This window comes from Anastrepha ludens, chromosome Y, assembly GCF_028408465.1.
Source record: "Anastrepha ludens isolate Willacy chromosome Y, idAnaLude1.1, whole genome shotgun sequence".
In the NCBI taxonomy this organism is placed as follows: Eukaryota; Metazoa; Arthropoda; class Insecta; order Diptera; family Tephritidae; genus Anastrepha; species Anastrepha ludens.
The window spans coordinates 3,432,350-3,450,468 of NC_071504.1; the positions used below are offsets into that span (position 1 = coordinate 3,432,350).

Below are 18,119 nucleotides of genomic sequence, written 5' to 3' on the forward strand. Positions count from 1 at the left end.
TTGCACGTGAGGACATTTCCCTCGGGGTGATATATAAAAAAAAAAAAAAAAAAAAAAATTCCGCACTATTTTCGAGAGTGACGGTTCAATAGATATATTAAAATCAGCTTAATATTTCTTGCCCTCCAATGGAGGATATATCTATCTATGTTAAGCTGATACTGTCTTAACTATAGCCAACAAACTACCTTGTCATTACATTTTCTAATACACCTTTTGAGAATTACACGCTCACAAAAATTAATGTACCAAATATTTATACCGATTCACTTAAACACGGCGAGCTGTTTGATTTCATGTTCGTGCCTGTGTATGTGCATTTGTGCGTTCATATCGCCAGCCTTGGCTGAGCACAGTAAGAAAATGTATTCGAGCGTATATATGTATGTATGTATGTACGTTAGTGTGTTTGTACGATTGTGCTCTGCGCTCAGCTTTCTGTCGATTTTACTGTGCGCTGCGCAGGTTGGGGTATTCTTGCAGAATGTAAAGATGATTCACACTGTCGACCGACTGGGTACAGTTGTCACAAGTGATGATATGTATAATTTTTATATAAAAAATTAAGGCGAATCTATTGAAGGTGGTAGCAATAACACAGCTGATTTGTTATTTTTTTCTTCCGCCGTGTACATTTGGATGTCAACACAAAATTGAATTACGAAACGTTTTACTTAGCTTAGTGTATGAATACCTTGGAAAAAATTCAATTTTCTTCTATAATCAATTTTAATAAAAAAAAACTGTTTTCAATAATGCAAGTTTCAAAAAAAAAAAAAAAAAAAAAAAAAAATTTCCTCAAATCACTCCCAACGATTCTAAAGAAGTTTTCACTTCAAAAATCATTCTTTTTACTGCTATCCTAAAAATATGCTACACAAAAACTTGTTGCCTCTAGATTTTGATATGGCCCTTCAATATCACTCTCATTCCGTCTTTTTGTAAATCAAATTACTTATTGTCTAACGACAGGTGTAATATTTTATGGAAGAAATAAAAAAAAAAAAAAATTTCATTCGAATCATTTGAAATTTCTGTATACAATAACGAAAAATTCAAAAAAAGTTGTACACATAAAATGAATGTCAATTCGAAACTTATATTACTTTAATCTAAGAATCAGGCAAGTTTTGTTTTGTACAATATTTTGATTTTTTCTTTTTTTTATATGAAGAAAATATTTAAAAGAAATTTTTTTTTGCTAAAAACCTTCCCCTAGTGGATCCCTATAATATGAAAAAAGAACGAATAAAATTGGGCTCGTATCGGCCCAAAAAAATGCGTACAAAGGAACATCATTTCATTTTTATATATATAGATAGACTAGGTCTTTAGGCAATACATATCCATTATATTTGAATAGGTTCAGAACCAATTATACCTGTAATGTTCCTACAGCTCGCACTCTGCATGGCCTCAATAAGATGTCGAATTCTCTCATATTAGGTTTTACATTATCGAAACTATATTTTGCTATATCTGCTCAATTAAATTGTAATTTAGATTTGGAAAACGATATTTTTGTAGTATGTAGTCAGTAACCGGCGGCCGCTGTAACAGAATGGGTTGGTGCGTGGTCGAATCTCGGCGAAACACCAAAATGAATAAATAATAAAAATAAAACTATCTGCCGTTCGAAGTCGGCTTGAAACTGTAGGTCCCTCCATTTGTGGATCTCTCCATTTGTGGTTCATCATCTCTCAAAAACATCTCTCCCATTAACCGTTATCATGGCCGCTAATAATTTCACTATCGAAACAAAAACAAAGGCCTTTACGCATTGCATTCTACGCTCACACTAGAAAAGCTTTTAAGAAAAACGATATGCTTATCATGTCGTATCCGTCGCCACGTATTTTTTGTATTTGCTTTACCTTCCGCACGTTTAGCTTAAATAAATAAATTTAATATAAATAATAAAATATAATATATAAACCAAATAAATAAATATAATATATAAACCAAATTGCATAGTTTTATTTTTATAAACAAAATGACGGAAAACCCCTCACTTGCTGAACCAATATTGTTTTATTTCACATTTTCAAGTGCGGCATGAACTAACTTTCAATTTTCTACATTGTGATTGCTTATATTGTAAAGTGTAACTAAATTTAAGTTGCCGGATGGATGTTTCTTTAGGCCACACCCTAATATTTAATGTACATTTTTAGCCACCCTAATGGTAACTGCGCCTACCGTTCTGACTGTTGCTAACCACCGTTTCCAGTCGCTGCAACGTGAAGGCCGTTAACCCTGGCATTTCCCCGCCGAACAGTTAAAACGTTTACCGTGTTAAACGTTGTTCGGCGAGGTTACTTTCACTTCAATTTTAATTGTAACTTTCACTGCGATTTTCGAATTCCAAGCATCAGGACGTGTCAGCCAGCTAAAAGGTAATTTATTATTAATTATAAATTATACTTAATATAATAATACATACATAATAATACGTAAGCAACGTATTTCTATAGGATATATATTTCTATGAACATATATATCTATTCTATGCATATATCTATGTATATACTGTAAATAAAATACTAATGACTATATACTGACACGCCTTTGTGCTTTTTATTTTTCTAAAATATGTCATCGGAGCGACCGTGGAGGCCCCACATTTCTGAACCGCCCATTGCGTCGCACTCCGATGATGACATGGTCCTTCGAGCCAGATAAAGATAAAGATTCCAATAATATGCCCAGTGCAACAGCTAACGCTGCGGGGGCAACTGCAGTGACAGCAGTTAAAAAAGAACATCAGCAGCAAAATTATGGGGTGACAGCAAAACCAAACAAATCAATAGTCAGCAGTAATGTAACACCAAAAGTCACCTCCACAGCGGCGGATAAATAATTGTTTATTTTCATAATCTTTTTTTTTAATACAAAAGCTTATTTAATATTGTTCGTTTATATTTTATCTTACCTTTATTTTACATAACGTATGTATTTTCTTGTAATTTTTGAGTATTTTCATAACTACAAACCGGCGCAAATTTAGCAGCACTCTAAGCGCGGACAAAAATTTGCATATATATAAAATACTGTAATTACACAAAGAAAGAGAAATAAGTGAAAATGATGAAAGGAGTGCAGTTGACATAAGTTCTGTTGAACCACAAGTGCAGAAAACTCTTCGGAAATAGACGATTATAACGATTTTGTGCCGGTGGTTTCACATCATCGACGTGATCGTAAAAAACCACGTAAGGAAAAACCAACCGGACGTGAACGACAAGGTGGAAATAATAACAATGGAAATGAAAAGCTCCCCGGCGGAGGAAATGGTGCTCGAGCTGGTGGTGGCAATGGTGGTGATGGTGGTGAGGGTGGAAAAAAACAAACATAACGTAACGGGTACTGTTGAAAAGGAAGGCGATAAAAGGTATACGTCGCGTGCACGTCAACGCGGCGGTAGCCCACGTAAAGGTGGACCTACTGGCGGAGCACCCAAGTCGCCAAAGGACCGGAAAGATACTTCGCTCAGTGCTAGCGTAGAGAATACAAACAGTGGAAATGAAGCAAAAAGTAGTGATGCCGAATCGCCAGCAGCTAGCGGTAATGGTGCTGCAGCAGCTCCAGCTCCTCAACTGAAGAAATACGTGGCTGCACCTCCACCGAAGGTCAACGCCTGGAAGATATCTAAACAATCATCCAGCAACAACACAACCACAACAGGTTCGACGCCTTTAGAAAAACGTGTTTTACAACCTAAAAAGCCGATTGCACAGCAACAATCACAGGAACCGAAAGTAGCCGACAATAATCCAGATAGTACTCAGGCGCATACTAATCGAATTGGTGATAGCAATCAAAATAACATTGAAAGCAGCGAAATCAGCACCACCAAAGTCGCAGCTCAAGACGAAGTTATAACAACAACAGCAGCAGCAGCGCCAATTTCTACACCAGCTCCAGCAGCAGCAGCAGCAGCATCGGCACCGACAAATACTGCTAAGCACTAACCAGACACAGCACCCGCTCCGGTTGTAAATAAGGGAAAGAGAGCCAATGAAAAGACCAGCGATTTCAGTAACATTGGTGATTGGGCCTATGTTAATTGGTGGTAAACCTACAAATAACGAATCGAAACGCTTAGCGAAGCATAAACAGCGTTCAGTGAACGCAAACAATAAAGAAGAAAACACAACAGCAACAGCAGCACCCACAACATCAGCTCCCAATAACGCTAATCAAGCAGCTCCAACAGGCAGTGCTACCACAGGTGATAAACCGTCAACAAGTCAAGCGTAAAATGAGCCTAGTAAATCTGGCAGTGGTGAAGGCAATAGTGGACCTTCGGCCACAAATGCCACAGCTGGCAACTCAAGCTCAGGATCAAATGGCACAGAGTTCAATATTTGGCTGGGTACTGACCGGGGTCTGCCCGTTAAATTAAACATTTTTATTTTGTATAGTACAGTTTATAAATCAATAAATTTGAATATAACAAATTTTACTTCTTTTTGTGTGCAATAACTATCCACGTACATAAAATTTCATCTTTACAGCATTTCAGACGTCACCAGCAGCCTCCGATACAATATACCGAACGTTGGCTGACACCTCCGTCCTAAAACAATGATTGCTTATTGCAAGGGGGCCGGCATGTTTAGGCCACACCCTAATATTTAATATACATTTTTAGCCACCCTAATGGTAACTGCGCCTACCGTTCCGATTGTTGCTAACCACCGTTTCCAGTCGCTGCAACGTGAAGGCCGTTAACCCTGGCATTTCCCCGCCGAACAGTTAAAACGTTTACCGTGTTAAACGTTGTTCGGCGAGGTTACTTTCACTTCAATTTTAATTGTAACTTTCACTGCGATTTTCGAATTTCAAGCATCAGGACGTGTCAGCCAGCTAAAAGGTAATTTATTATTAATTATAAATTATACTTAATATAATAATACATACATAATAATACGTAAGCAACGTATTTCTATTGCATATATATTTCTACTAGCGTACCCTCGCCCGCTTCGCTAGACGATAAATTCAATGATTTGCTGAAAGAGAATACAATTAATACGAAACAAAGCAAATTCTTTGATACAATTTCATTCGAACTTTATTGTAACACTTTTTGGTAGACAACGTTTTTGGTTTTTTCATCTTTCGCGTGAATAATGACGATGGTTTGCCAACTCGTGAGCAAGCTACATACAATTGTCCATGAGAAAAAATTGGGTATTCTAAATTAATACCGCACATTTGTAGAGACTGTCCTTGCGCCTTATTAATTCTCATAGCGAAGGCAAGGCGAATAGGAAACTGCAAACGTTTGAAATCGAATGGTAAATCCGCCGGAATCAGTGAAATTCAGGGTATCAAAATGTCTTCTCCTTTGTACTTCCCTTTCAAAATTGTTGCTTCGATAACGTTACCCATTAGCTTCTTCACAGCGAGTCTGGTATCGTTGCAAAGTCGGGGCACATTACTATTGCGCAGCATAATAATCGGTGCTCCAATTTTTAATCGTAAATTATGAGGTGGTAAGCCTGGCAAATCGAGTGAGTTTAAGAATTCAGTTGGATAATTTACGACCTCATCTTGATCAGTAATAGTGTCCATTGACTTACTTATACGCAACTATGTCACCAGGTATTTGATCTAAAATAGCTGAATTTATATCATTGACGTCCTTATTTTTCCCAGCTAAAATTGCTCTTTCGCTGAGTCAATCATGCTTTTTGTAATGTTGAACTATGTTTGGAAATACACTCTGTATCAATGCCTCTTTAGACTGTGCAAAAGTGCAGAAATTGTTAGGCAATGTTATCATTCCTGTTGTTTTTGAAAAAAGGTTTATTTTTTTTGGTTAAAAAGTGTTTTTTGAAGTTTTGAAAAACACTTCGCTCTAACAAATTTCTTCTCAGTTAATTGCTGAAAATTAAATATTTTGAAAAAACTATTTTTTTTTTAATTTAATGTTTTTGAGAAAATTTTGTTCTTGAAAAAATTTCATACTTTTGTAAAAGTTTAAATTGATTTGTTAAAAAAGATTTTTTTCCGCTTTGAAAAACACCCCCTCGACAAAATGTATTCTCTATTAATAGTGGAATATGAAATACTTTGAAAACACCATTTTTTTTTTAATTTTGTTTGGTTTTCAGAAAATTTTGTTTTGAAAAAATTTCATACCCTTGAAAAAGTTTTATTTTATTTTATTTGTTTAAAATTTTTGAAATTTTTTTTTTTTGTAATTTTAGAAAAACACCTCTTCGAAGAAATTTCTTTTATCTTTTTGAGGAAAATTTGGTTTTGAAAAAATTTCATGCTTTCGAAATTTTTTTATTTTACTTTATTTCTTCAAAATTTTTGAAAACAATTTTTTTTATAATTTTCGAAAAACACCCCTTTGAAAAAATGTTTTCTATGTGTCATAGAGGTATTCCATTAACTTTTAGGATTATAGTCAAATACTTACAAATATCTACGCTTTCACAAATAGCAACAATAAACAAATTTCCTCAAAACCAAAAAATTTACTTTTTTTCTAAAAAAATTCTAAACAAACAACGTAATAAATTTAGAATTTTGTGTTCACGAAAAAACAGTATTGTTTTTATTGTATTAACTGAAAACCAAAATGTTGCAAAAAATCAAAACAAAACTAAATTATTTTTTTGTGTTCATTTGGTCCATATGTTCCATAAAAAGTTGATATGGTAAATAATATGCAGGGTCTGATACACGCAAATTTCCATTGACCATTATAGCGACAAAATTATCAATCACCAATTCCAACAGGATTTCAAAATCAGAGTTGGAATGAGTTGTTGTGTGGTGTACTTCTGAAAAAATTAGAAATAAATAAAATAAATCTAAAAATTCGAATTCTAACTTTATCTTGTGTATGTTCTTATTACCTTGAAGCACCATTCATTTTAAATTTTCCAAGAATTTTTTTTATCATTTCGCGTTTCTTTCCTTTTTCATTCGATTCCAACATTTGTTCATAGCCGAAAACATCGTTTGCAAACGAATTCATTTCCATATAGAATTGGTCAAAGAAAGCATTGCTCAATTGAATTGAAACATTATTTTCATAAATACTTAGGACCTTAACTAATGCACCTTGGTACATACATACCTAACGCAGATATTCATCGCGACCTTGACATTGATACTATTGATGAAACAATACAAAGCGCTAGCAGAAGACACATAAATAGACTATTAACGCATACAAATCCTATGATGAGAAGACTACCAAATAAAGAAAAATCTACCCAAAGTCGGCTTAACCGTCAAACACCAACAGATCTTGCAAAATCCTTGTAATCAATTGTCAACTAATCGTATATGTCATTGTTTGTTAACCACTTGTTTTTAAATAATATGTATATATTTCTTCTAAATGAGCTTGGGGCATTGGCCCTTCAATATTACTCTCATTCCATCTTTTTGTAAATCAAATTACTTATTGTCTAACGACAGGTGTAATATTTTATGGAAGAAATAAAAAAAAAATTTTCATTCGAATCATTTGAAATTTCTGTATACAATAACGAAAAATTCAAAAAACGTTGTACACATAAAATGAAAGTCGATTCGAAACTTACTTTAATCTAAGAATCGAGCAAGTTTTGTTTTGTACAATATTTTGATTTTTTCTTTTTTTTATATGAAGAAAATATTTAAAAGAAATTTTTTTTGCTAAAAACCTTCCCCTAGTGGATCCCTATAATATGAAAACAGAACGAATAAAATTGGCCTCGTATCGGCCTAAAAAAATGCGTACAAACGAACATCATTTCATATATATAGATGACTCTCATCATCAGTAAAAAAAAAATTTTGCGTTTTATAAAAATTTGGGACTGGTATCCGAAAAGTATGTTACACAAAACTTTTTTGCCTTCAGGCTTACTTGATATGTAGTAGTTTTAAAATGACAAAATGGTGCTCTTATAAAAGTTACCGTTATTTCGCAACCTATGAGTATGCTAAATGTAATTAATTTAAAATAGAATTTAATAGACAAATTGTAGCTTTCATCTTCAATAAAAGAAGTATTTTTCGCATTTTAGAAAAATTCTATGACTGGTATCCTAAAAGTATGCTAAATAGAAATGGTTTACCTCTAGTTTTACTTGAAATATATAAGACTAAGATATCAAAATACAGGTAGTGCTTTTATGCTGCTCAATAAAAAAAAAAAAAAAATACCAGTCTAACGGTTAGACGGGATAGAAGTGAAACCTTCCGTAAGACAAACTGAGAGAGAATAAGACGAAAGCAGCATTAGGAGCGGGATAATTATAGGTTCATTATAATATTATATTGCTCTAAAGTTCATATTTTATTTTCTTCATTTTATTTCATTCATCCTCAATGTTTCCAATTTCAACAAATGATACGAATGGCTTATGATAGATAAAATATGATACAAATGCTTTGGTTTCGATGTTGTCAAAAAAAAATACCCAAACGGACCGAAGAAACAGTCTTACAAATTTCTTCCATTTTCGTCTACTTGTATTCATATAAAAATGTATGTCTCTTCCCATCAAAGCTAAATGTATTAGTATATTTCTTTTTGTATTTATTCAATAATTTGGGCCGAAATCCCGCCGGTACTGCAATACCGGGCCAACCCGTGGCACAGGTGGAATAAGCCCCTAAAACACTCCGCCCATTTACAAAAAATCAGTTTAACATTTGTTGTCCTCCGATGGAGGATCTATCAGATGTTAAGCTGATAAGAACAGATAAAGTGGGCTTCAAGACCGTTTTGCACGTGAGGACATTTCCCTCGGGGTGATATATAAAAAAAAAAAAAAAAAAATTCCGCACTATTTTCGAGAGTGACGGTTCAATAGATATATTAAAATCAGCTTAATATTTCTTGCCCTCCAATGGAGGATATATCTATCTATGTTAAGCTGATACTGTCTTAACTATAGCCAACAAACTACCTTGTCATTACATTTTCTAATACACCTTTTGAGAATTACACGCTCACAAAAATTAATGTACCAAATATTTATACCGATTCACTTAAACACGGCGAGCTGTTTGATTTCATGTTCGTGCCTGTGTATGTGCATTTGTGCGTTCATATCGCCAGCCTTGGCTGAGCACAGTAAGAAAATGTATTCGAGCGTATATATGTATGTATGTATGTACGTTAGTGTGTTTGTACGATTGTGCTCTGCGCTCAGCTTTCTGTCGATTTTACTGTGCGCTGCGCAGGTTGGGGTATTCTTGCAGAATGTAAAGATGATTCACACTGTCGACCGACTGGGTACAGTTGTCACAAGTGATGATATGTATAATTTTTATATAAAAAATTAAGGCGAATCTATTGAAGGTGGTAGCAATAACACAGCTGATTTGTTATTTTTTTCTTCCGCCGTGTACATTTGGATGTCAACACAAAATTGAATTACGAAACGTTTTACTTAGCTTAGTGTATGAATACCTTGGAAAAAATTCAATTTTCTTCTATAATCAATTTTAATAAAAAAAAACTGTTTTCAATAATGCAAGTTTCAAAAAAAAAAAAAAAAAAAAAAAAAAATTTCCTCAAATCACTCCCAACGATTCTAAAGAAGTTTTCACTTCAAAAATCATTCTTTTTACTGCTATCCTAAAAATATGCTACACAAAAACTTGTTGCCTCTAGATTTTGATATGGCCCTTCAATATCACTCTCATTCCGTCTTTTTGTAAATCAAATTACTTATTGTCTAACGACAGGTGTAATATTTTATGGAAGAAATAAAAAAAAAAAAAAATTTCATTCGAATCATTTGAAATTTCTGTATACAATAACGAAAAATTCAAAAAAAGTTGTACACATAAAATGAATGTCAATTCGAAACTTATATTACTTTAATCTAAGAATCAGGCAAGTTTTGTTTTGTACAATATTTTGATTTTTTCTTTTTTTTATATGAAGAAAATATTTAAAAGAAATTTTTTTTTGCTAAAAACCTTCCCCTAGTGGATCCCTATAATATGAAAAAAGAACGAATAAAATTGGGCTCGTATCGGCCCAAAAAAATGCGTACAAAGGAACATCATTTCATTTTTATATATATAGATAGACTAGGTCTTTAGGCAATACATATCCATTATATTTGAATAGGTTCAGAACCAATTATACCTGTAATGTTCCTACAGCTCGCACTCTGCATGGCCTCAATAAGATGTCGAATTCTCTCATATTAGGTTTTACATTATCGAAACTATATTTTGCTATATCTGCTCAATTAAATTGTAATTTAGATTTGGAAAACGATATTTTTGTAGTATGTAGTCAGTAACCGGCGGCCGCTGTAACAGAATGGGTTGGTGCGTGGTCGAATCTCGGCGAAACACCAAAATGAATAAATAATAAAAATAAAACTATCTGCCGTTCGAAGTCGGCTTGAAACTGTAGGTCCCTCCATTTGTGGATCTCTCCATTTGTGGTTCATCATCTCTCAAAAACATCTCTCCCATTAACCGTTATCATGGCCGCTAATAATTTCACTATCGAAACAAAAACAAAGGCCTTTACGCATTGCATTCTACGCTCACACTAGAAAAGCTTTTAAGAAAAACGATATGCTTATCATGTCGTATCCGTCGCCACGTATTTTTTGTATTTGCTTTACCTTCCGCACGTTTAGCTTAAATAAATAAATTTAATATAAATAATAAAATATAATATATAAACCAAATAAATAAATATAATATATAAACCAAATTGCATAGTTTTATTTTTATAAACAAAATGACGGAAAACCCCTCACTTGCTGAACCAATATTGTTTTATTTCACATTTTCAAGTGCGGCATGAACTAACTTTCAATTTTCTACATTGTGATTGCTTATATTGTAAAGTGTAACTAAATTTAAGTTGCCGGATGGATGTTTCTTTAGGCCACACCCTAATATTTAATGTACATTTTTAGCCACCCTAATGGTAACTGCGCCTACCGTTCTGACTGTTGCTAACCACCGTTTCCAGTCGCTGCAACGTGAAGGCCGTTAACCCTGGCATTTCCCCGCCGAACAGTTAAAACGTTTACCGTGTTAAACGTTGTTCGGCGAGGTTACTTTCACTTCAATTTTAATTGTAACTTTCACTGCGATTTTCGAATTCCAAGCATCAGGACGTGTCAGCCAGCTAAAAGGTAATTTATTATTAATTATAAATTATACTTAATATAATAATACATACATAATAATACGTAAGCAACGTATTTCTATAGGATATATATTTCTATGAACATATATATCTATTCTATGCATATATCTATGTATATACTGTAAATAAAATACTAATGACTATATACTGACACGCCTTTGTGCTTTTTATTTTTCTAAAATATGTCATCGGAGCGACCGTGGAGGCCCCACATTTCTGAACCGCCCATTGCGTCGCACTCCGATGATGACATGGTCCTTCGAGCCAGATAAAGATAAAGATTCCAATAATATGCCCAGTGCAACAGCTAACGCTGCGGGGGCAACTGCAGTGACAGCAGTTAAAAAAGAACATCAGCAGCAAAATTATGGGGTGACAGCAAAACCAAACAAATCAATAGTCAGCAGTAATGTAACACCAAAAGTCACCTCCACAGCGGCGGATAAATAATTGTTTATTTTCATAATCTTTTTTTTTAATACAAAAGCTTATTTAATATTGTTCGTTTATATTTTATCTTACCTTTATTTTACATAACGTATGTATTTTCTTGTAATTTTTGAGTATTTTCATAACTACAAACCGGCGCAAATTTAGCAGCACTCTAAGCGCGGACAAAAATTTGCATATATATAAAATACTGTAATTACACAAAGAAAGAGAAATAAGTGAAAATGATGAAAGGAGTGCAGTTGACATAAGTTCTGTTGAACCACAAGTGCAGAAAACTCTTCGGAAATAGACGATTATAACGATTTTGTGCCGGTGGTTTCACATCATCGACGTGATCGTAAAAAACCACGTAAGGAAAAACCAACCGGACGTGAACGACAAGGTGGAAATAATAACAATGGAAATGAAAAGCTCCCCGGCGGAGGAAATGGTGCTCGAGCTGGTGGTGGCAATGGTGGTGATGGTGGTGAGGGTGGAAAAAAACAAACATAACGTAACGGGTACTGTTGAAAAGGAAGGCGATAAAAGGTATACGTCGCGTGCACGTCAACGCGGCGGTAGCCCACGTAAAGGTGGACCTACTGGCGGAGCACCCAAGTCGCCAAAGGACCGGAAAGATACTTCGCTCAGTGCTAGCGTAGAGAATACAAACAGTGGAAATGAAGCAAAAAGTAGTGATGCCGAATCGCCAGCAGCTAGCGGTAATGGTGCTGCAGCAGCTCCAGCTCCTCAACTGAAGAAATACGTGGCTGCACCTCCACCGAAGGTCAACGCCTGGAAGATATCTAAACAATCATCCAGCAACAACACAACCACAACAGGTTCGACGCCTTTAGAAAAACGTGTTTTACAACCTAAAAAGCCGATTGCACAGCAACAATCACAGGAACCGAAAGTAGCCGACAATAATCCAGATAGTACTCAGGCGCATACTAATCGAATTGGTGATAGCAATCAAAATAACATTGAAAGCAGCGAAATCAGCACCACCAAAGTCGCAGCTCAAGACGAAGTTATAACAACAACAGCAGCAGCAGCGCCAATTTCTACACCAGCTCCAGCAGCAGCAGCAGCAGCATCGGCACCGACAAATACTGCTAAGCACTAACCAGACACAGCACCCGCTCCGGTTGTAAATAAGGGAAAGAGAGCCAATGAAAAGACCAGCGATTTCAGTAACATTGGTGATTGGGCCTATGTTAATTGGTGGTAAACCTACAAATAACGAATCGAAACGCTTAACGAAGCATAAACAGCGTTCAGTGAACGCAAACAATAAAGAAGAAAACACAACAGCAACAGCAGCACCCACAACATCAGCTCCCAATAACGCTAATCAAGCAGCTCCAACAGGCAGTGCTACCACAGGTGATAAACCGTCAACAAGTCAAGCGTAAAATGAGCCTAGTAAATCTGGCAGTGGTGAAGGCAATAGTGGACCTTCGGCCACAAATGCCACAGCTGGCAACTCAAGCTCAGGATCAAATGGCACAGAGTTCAATATTTGGCTGGGTACTGACCGGGGTCTGCCCGTTAAATTAAACATTTTTATTTTGTATAGTACAGTTTATAAATCAATAAATTTGAATATAACAAATTTTACTTCTTTTTGTGTGCAATAACTATCCACGTACATAAAATTTCATCTTTACAGCATTTCAGACGTCACCAGCAGCCTCCGATACAATATACCGAACGTTGGCTGACACCTCCGTCCTAAAACAATGATTGCTTATTGCAAGGGGGCCGGCATGTTTAGGCCACACCCTAATATTTAATATACATTTTTAGCCACCCTAATGGTAACTGCGCCTACCGTTCCGATTGTTGCTAACCACCGTTTCCAGTCGCTGCAACGTGAAGGCCGTTAACCCTGGCATTTCCCCGCCGAACAGTTAAAACGTTTACCGTGTTAAACGTTGTTCGGCGAGGTTACTTTCACTTCAATTTTAATTGTAACTTTCACTGCGATTTTCGAATTTCAAGCATCAGGACGTGTCAGCCAGCTAAAAGGTAATTTATTATTAATTATAAATTATACTTAATATAATAATACATACATAATAATACGTAAGCAACGTATTTCTATTGCATATATATTTCTACTAGCGTACCCTCGCCCGCTTCGCTAGACGATAAATTCAATGATTTGCTGAAAGAGAATACAATTAATACGAAACAAAGCAAATTCTTTGATACAATTTCATTCGAACTTTATTGTAACACTTTTTGGTAGACAACGTTTTTGGTTTTTTCATCTTTCGCGTGAATAATGACGATGGTTTGCCAACTCGTGAGCAAGCTACATACAATTGTCCATGAGAAAAAATTGGGTATTCTAAATTAATACCGCACATTTGTAGAGACTGTCCTTGCGCCTTATTAATTCTCATAGCGAAGGCAAGGCGAATAGGAAACTGCAAACGTTTGAAATCGAATGGTAAATCCGCCGGAATCAGTGAAATTCAGGGTATCAAAATGTCTTCTCCTTTGTACTTCCCTTTCAAAATTGTTGCTTCGATAACGTTACCCATTAGCTTCTTCACAGCGAGTCTGGTATCGTTGCAAAGTCGGGGCACATTACTATTGCGCAGCATAATAATCGGTGCTCCAATTTTTAATCGTAAATTATGAGGTGGTAAGCCTGGCAAATCGAGTGAGTTTAAGAATTCAGTTGGATAATTTACGACCTCATCTTGATCAGTAATAGTGTCCATTGACTTACTTATACGCAACTATGTCACCAGGTATTTGATCTAAAATAGCTGAATTTATATCATTGACGTCCTTATTTTTCCCAGCTAAAATTGCTCTTTCGCTGAGTCAATCATGCTTTTTGTAATGTTGAACTATGTTTGGAAATACACTCTGTATCAATGCCTCTTTAGACTGTGCAAAAGTGCAGAAATTGTTAGGCAATGTTATCATTCCTGTTGTTTTTGAAAAAAGGTTTATTTTTTTTGGTTAAAAAGTGTTTTTTGAAGTTTTGAAAAACACTTCGCTCTAACAAATTTCTTCTCAGTTAATTGCTGAAAATTAAATATTTTGAAAAAACTATTTTTTTTTTAATTTAATGTTTTTGAGAAAATTTTGTTCTTGAAAAAATTTCATACTTTTGTAAAAGTTTAAATTGATTTGTTAAAAAAGATTTTTTTCCGCTTTGAAAAACACCCCCTCGACAAAATGTATTCTCTATTAATAGTGGAATATGAAATACTTTGAAAACACCATTTTTTTTTTAATTTTGTTTGGTTTTCAGAAAATTTTGTTTTGAAAAAATTTCATACCCTTGAAAAAGTTTTATTTTATTTTATTTGTTTAAAATTTTTGAAATTTTTTTTTTTGTAATTTTAGAAAAACACCTCTTCGAAGAAATTTCTTTTATCTTTTTGAGGAAAATTTGGTTTTGAAAAAATTTCATGCTTTCGAAATTTTTTTATTTTACTTTATTTCTTCAAAATTTTTGAAAACAATTTTTTTTATAATTTTCGAAAAACACCCCTTTGAAAAAATGTTTTCTATGTGTCATAGAGGTATTCCATTAACTTTTAGGATTATAGTCAAATACTTACAAATATCTACGCTTTCACAAATAGCAACAATAAACAAATTTCCTCAAAACCAAAAAATTTACTTTTTTTCTAAAAAAATTCTAAACAAACAACGTAATAAATTTAGAATTTTGTGTTCACGAAAAAACAGTATTGTTTTTATTGTATTAACTGAAAACCAAAATGTTGCAAAAAATCAAAACAAAACTAAATTATTTTTTTGTGTTCATTTGGTCCATATGTTCCATAAAAAGTTGATATGGTAAATAATATGCAGGGTCTGATACACGCAAATTTCCATTGACCATTATAGCGACAAAATTATCAATCACCAATTCCAACAGGATTTCAAAATCAGAGTTGGAATGAGTTGTTGTGTGGTGTACTTCTGAAAAAATTAGAAATAAACAAAATAAATCTAAAAATTCGAATTCTAACTTTATCTTGTGTATGTTCTTATTACCTTGAAGCACCATTCATTTTAAATTTTCCAAGAATTTTTTTTATCATTTCGCGTTTCTTTCCTTTTTCATTCGATTCCAACATTTGTTCATAGCCGAAAACATCGTTTGCAAACGAATTCATTTCCATATAGAATTGGTCAAAGAAAGCATTGCTCAATTGAATTGAAACATTATTTTCATAAATACTTAGGACCTTAACTAATGCACCTTGGTACATACATACCTAACGCAGATATTCATCGCGACCTTGACATCGATACTATTGATGAAACAATACAAAGCGCTAGCAGAAGACACATAAATAGACTATTAACGCATACAAATCCTATGATGAGAAGACTACCAAATAAAGAAAAATCTACCCAAAGTCGGCTTAACCGTCAAACACCAACAGATCTTGCAAAATCCTTGTAATCAATTGTCAACTAATCGTATATGTCATTGTTTGTTAACCACTTGTTTTTAAATAATATGTATATATTTCTTCTAAATGAGCTTGGGGCATTGGCCCTTCAATATTACTCTCATTCCATCTTTTTGTAAATCAAATTACTTATTGTCTAACGACAGGTGTAATATTTTATGGAAGAAATAAAAAAAAAATTTTCATTCGAATCATTTGAAATTTCTGTATACAATAACGAAAAATTCAAAAAACGTTGTACACATAAAATGAAAGTCGATTCGAAACTTACTTTAATCTAAGAATCGAGCAAGTTTTGTTTTGTACAATATTTTGATTTTTTCTTTTTTTTATATGAAGAAAATATTTAAAAGAAATTTTTTTTGCTAAAAACCTTCCCCTAGTGGATCCCTATAATATGAAAACAGAACGAATAAAATTGGCCTCGTATCGGCCTAAAAAAATGCGTACAAACGAACATCATTTCATATATATAGATGACTCTCATCATCAGTAAAAAAAAAATTTTGCGTTTTATAAAAATTTGGGACTGGTATCCGAAAAGTATGTTACACAAAACTTTTTTGCCTTCAGGCTTACTTGATATGTAGTAGTTTTAAAATGACAAAATGGTGCTCTTATAAAAGTTACCGTTATTTCGCAACCTATGAGTATGCTAAATGTAATTAATTTAAAATAGAATTTAATAGACAAATTGTAGCTTTCATCTTCAATAAAAGAAGTATTTTTCGCATTTTAGAAAAATTCTATGACTGGTATCCTAAAAGTATGCTAAATAGAAATGGTTTACCTCTAGTTTTACTTGAAATATATAAGACTAAGATATCAAAATACAGGTAGTGCTTTTATGCTGCTCAATAAAAAAAAAAAAAAAATACCAGTCTAACGGTTAGACGGGATAGAAGTGAAACCTTCCGTAAGACAAACTGAGAGAGAATAAGACGAAAGCAGCATTAGGAGCGGGATAATTATAGGTTCATTATAATATTATATTGCTCTAAAGTTCATATTTTATTTTCTTCATTTTATTTCATTCATCCTCAATGTTTCCAATTTCAACAAATGATACGAATGGCTTATGATAGATAAAATATGATACAAATGCTTTGGTTTCGATGTTGTCAAAAAAAAATACCCAAACGGACCGAAGAAACAGTCTTACAAATTTCTTCCATTTTCGTCTACTTGTATTCATATAAAAATGTATGTCTCTTCCCATCAAAGCTAAATGTATTAGTATATTTCTTTTTGTATTTATTCAATAATTTGGGCCGAAATCCCGCCGGTACTGCAATACCGGGCCAACCCGTGGCACAGGTGGAATAAGCCCCTAAAACACTCCGCCCATTTACAAAAAATCAGTTTAACATTTGTTGTCCTCCGATGGAGGATCTATCAGATGTTAAGCTGATAAGAACAGATAAAGTGGGCTTCAAGACCGTTTTGCACGTGAGGACATTTCCCTCGGGGTGATATATAAAAAAAAAAAAAAAAAAAAATTCCGCACTATTTTCGAGAGTGACGGTTCAATAGATATATTAAAATCAGCTTAATATTTCTTGCCCTCCAATGGAGGATATATCTATCTATGTTAAGCTGATACTGTCTTAACTATAGCCAACAAACTACCTTGTCATTACATTTTCTAATACACCTTTTGAGAATTACACGCTCACAAAAATTAATGTACAAAATATTTATACCGATTCACTTAAACACGGCGAGCTGTTTGATTTCATGTTCGTGCCTGTGTATGTGCATTTGTGCGTTCATATCGCCAGCCTTGGCTGAGCACAGTAAGAAAATGTATTCGAGCGTATATATGTATGTATGTATGTACGTTAGTGTGTTTGTACGATTGTGCTCTGCGCTCAGCTTTCTGTCGATTTTACTGTGCGCTGCGCAGGTTGGGGTATTCTTGCAGAATGTAAAGATGATTCACACTGTCGACCGACTGGGTACAGTTGTCACAAGTGATGATATGTATAATTTTTATATAAAAAATTAAGGCGAATCTATTGAAGGTGGTAGCAATAACACAGCTGATTTGTTATTTTTTTCTTCCGCCGTGTACA

The 18,119-nt window shown here is 34.1% G+C and overlaps 2 pseudogenes; both read right to left on the reverse strand.

The window, feature by feature from the left end:
* Window positions 1–8,564: 8,564 nt before the first annotated feature.
* Window positions 8,565–8,746, reverse strand: LOC128870612 (U2 spliceosomal RNA; annotated as a pseudogene).
* Window positions 8,747–17,305: 8,559 nt separating this feature from the next.
* LOC128870613 (U2 spliceosomal RNA) lies at window positions 17,306–17,487 on the reverse strand (annotated as a pseudogene).
* Window positions 17,488–18,119: the final 632 nt, after the last annotated feature.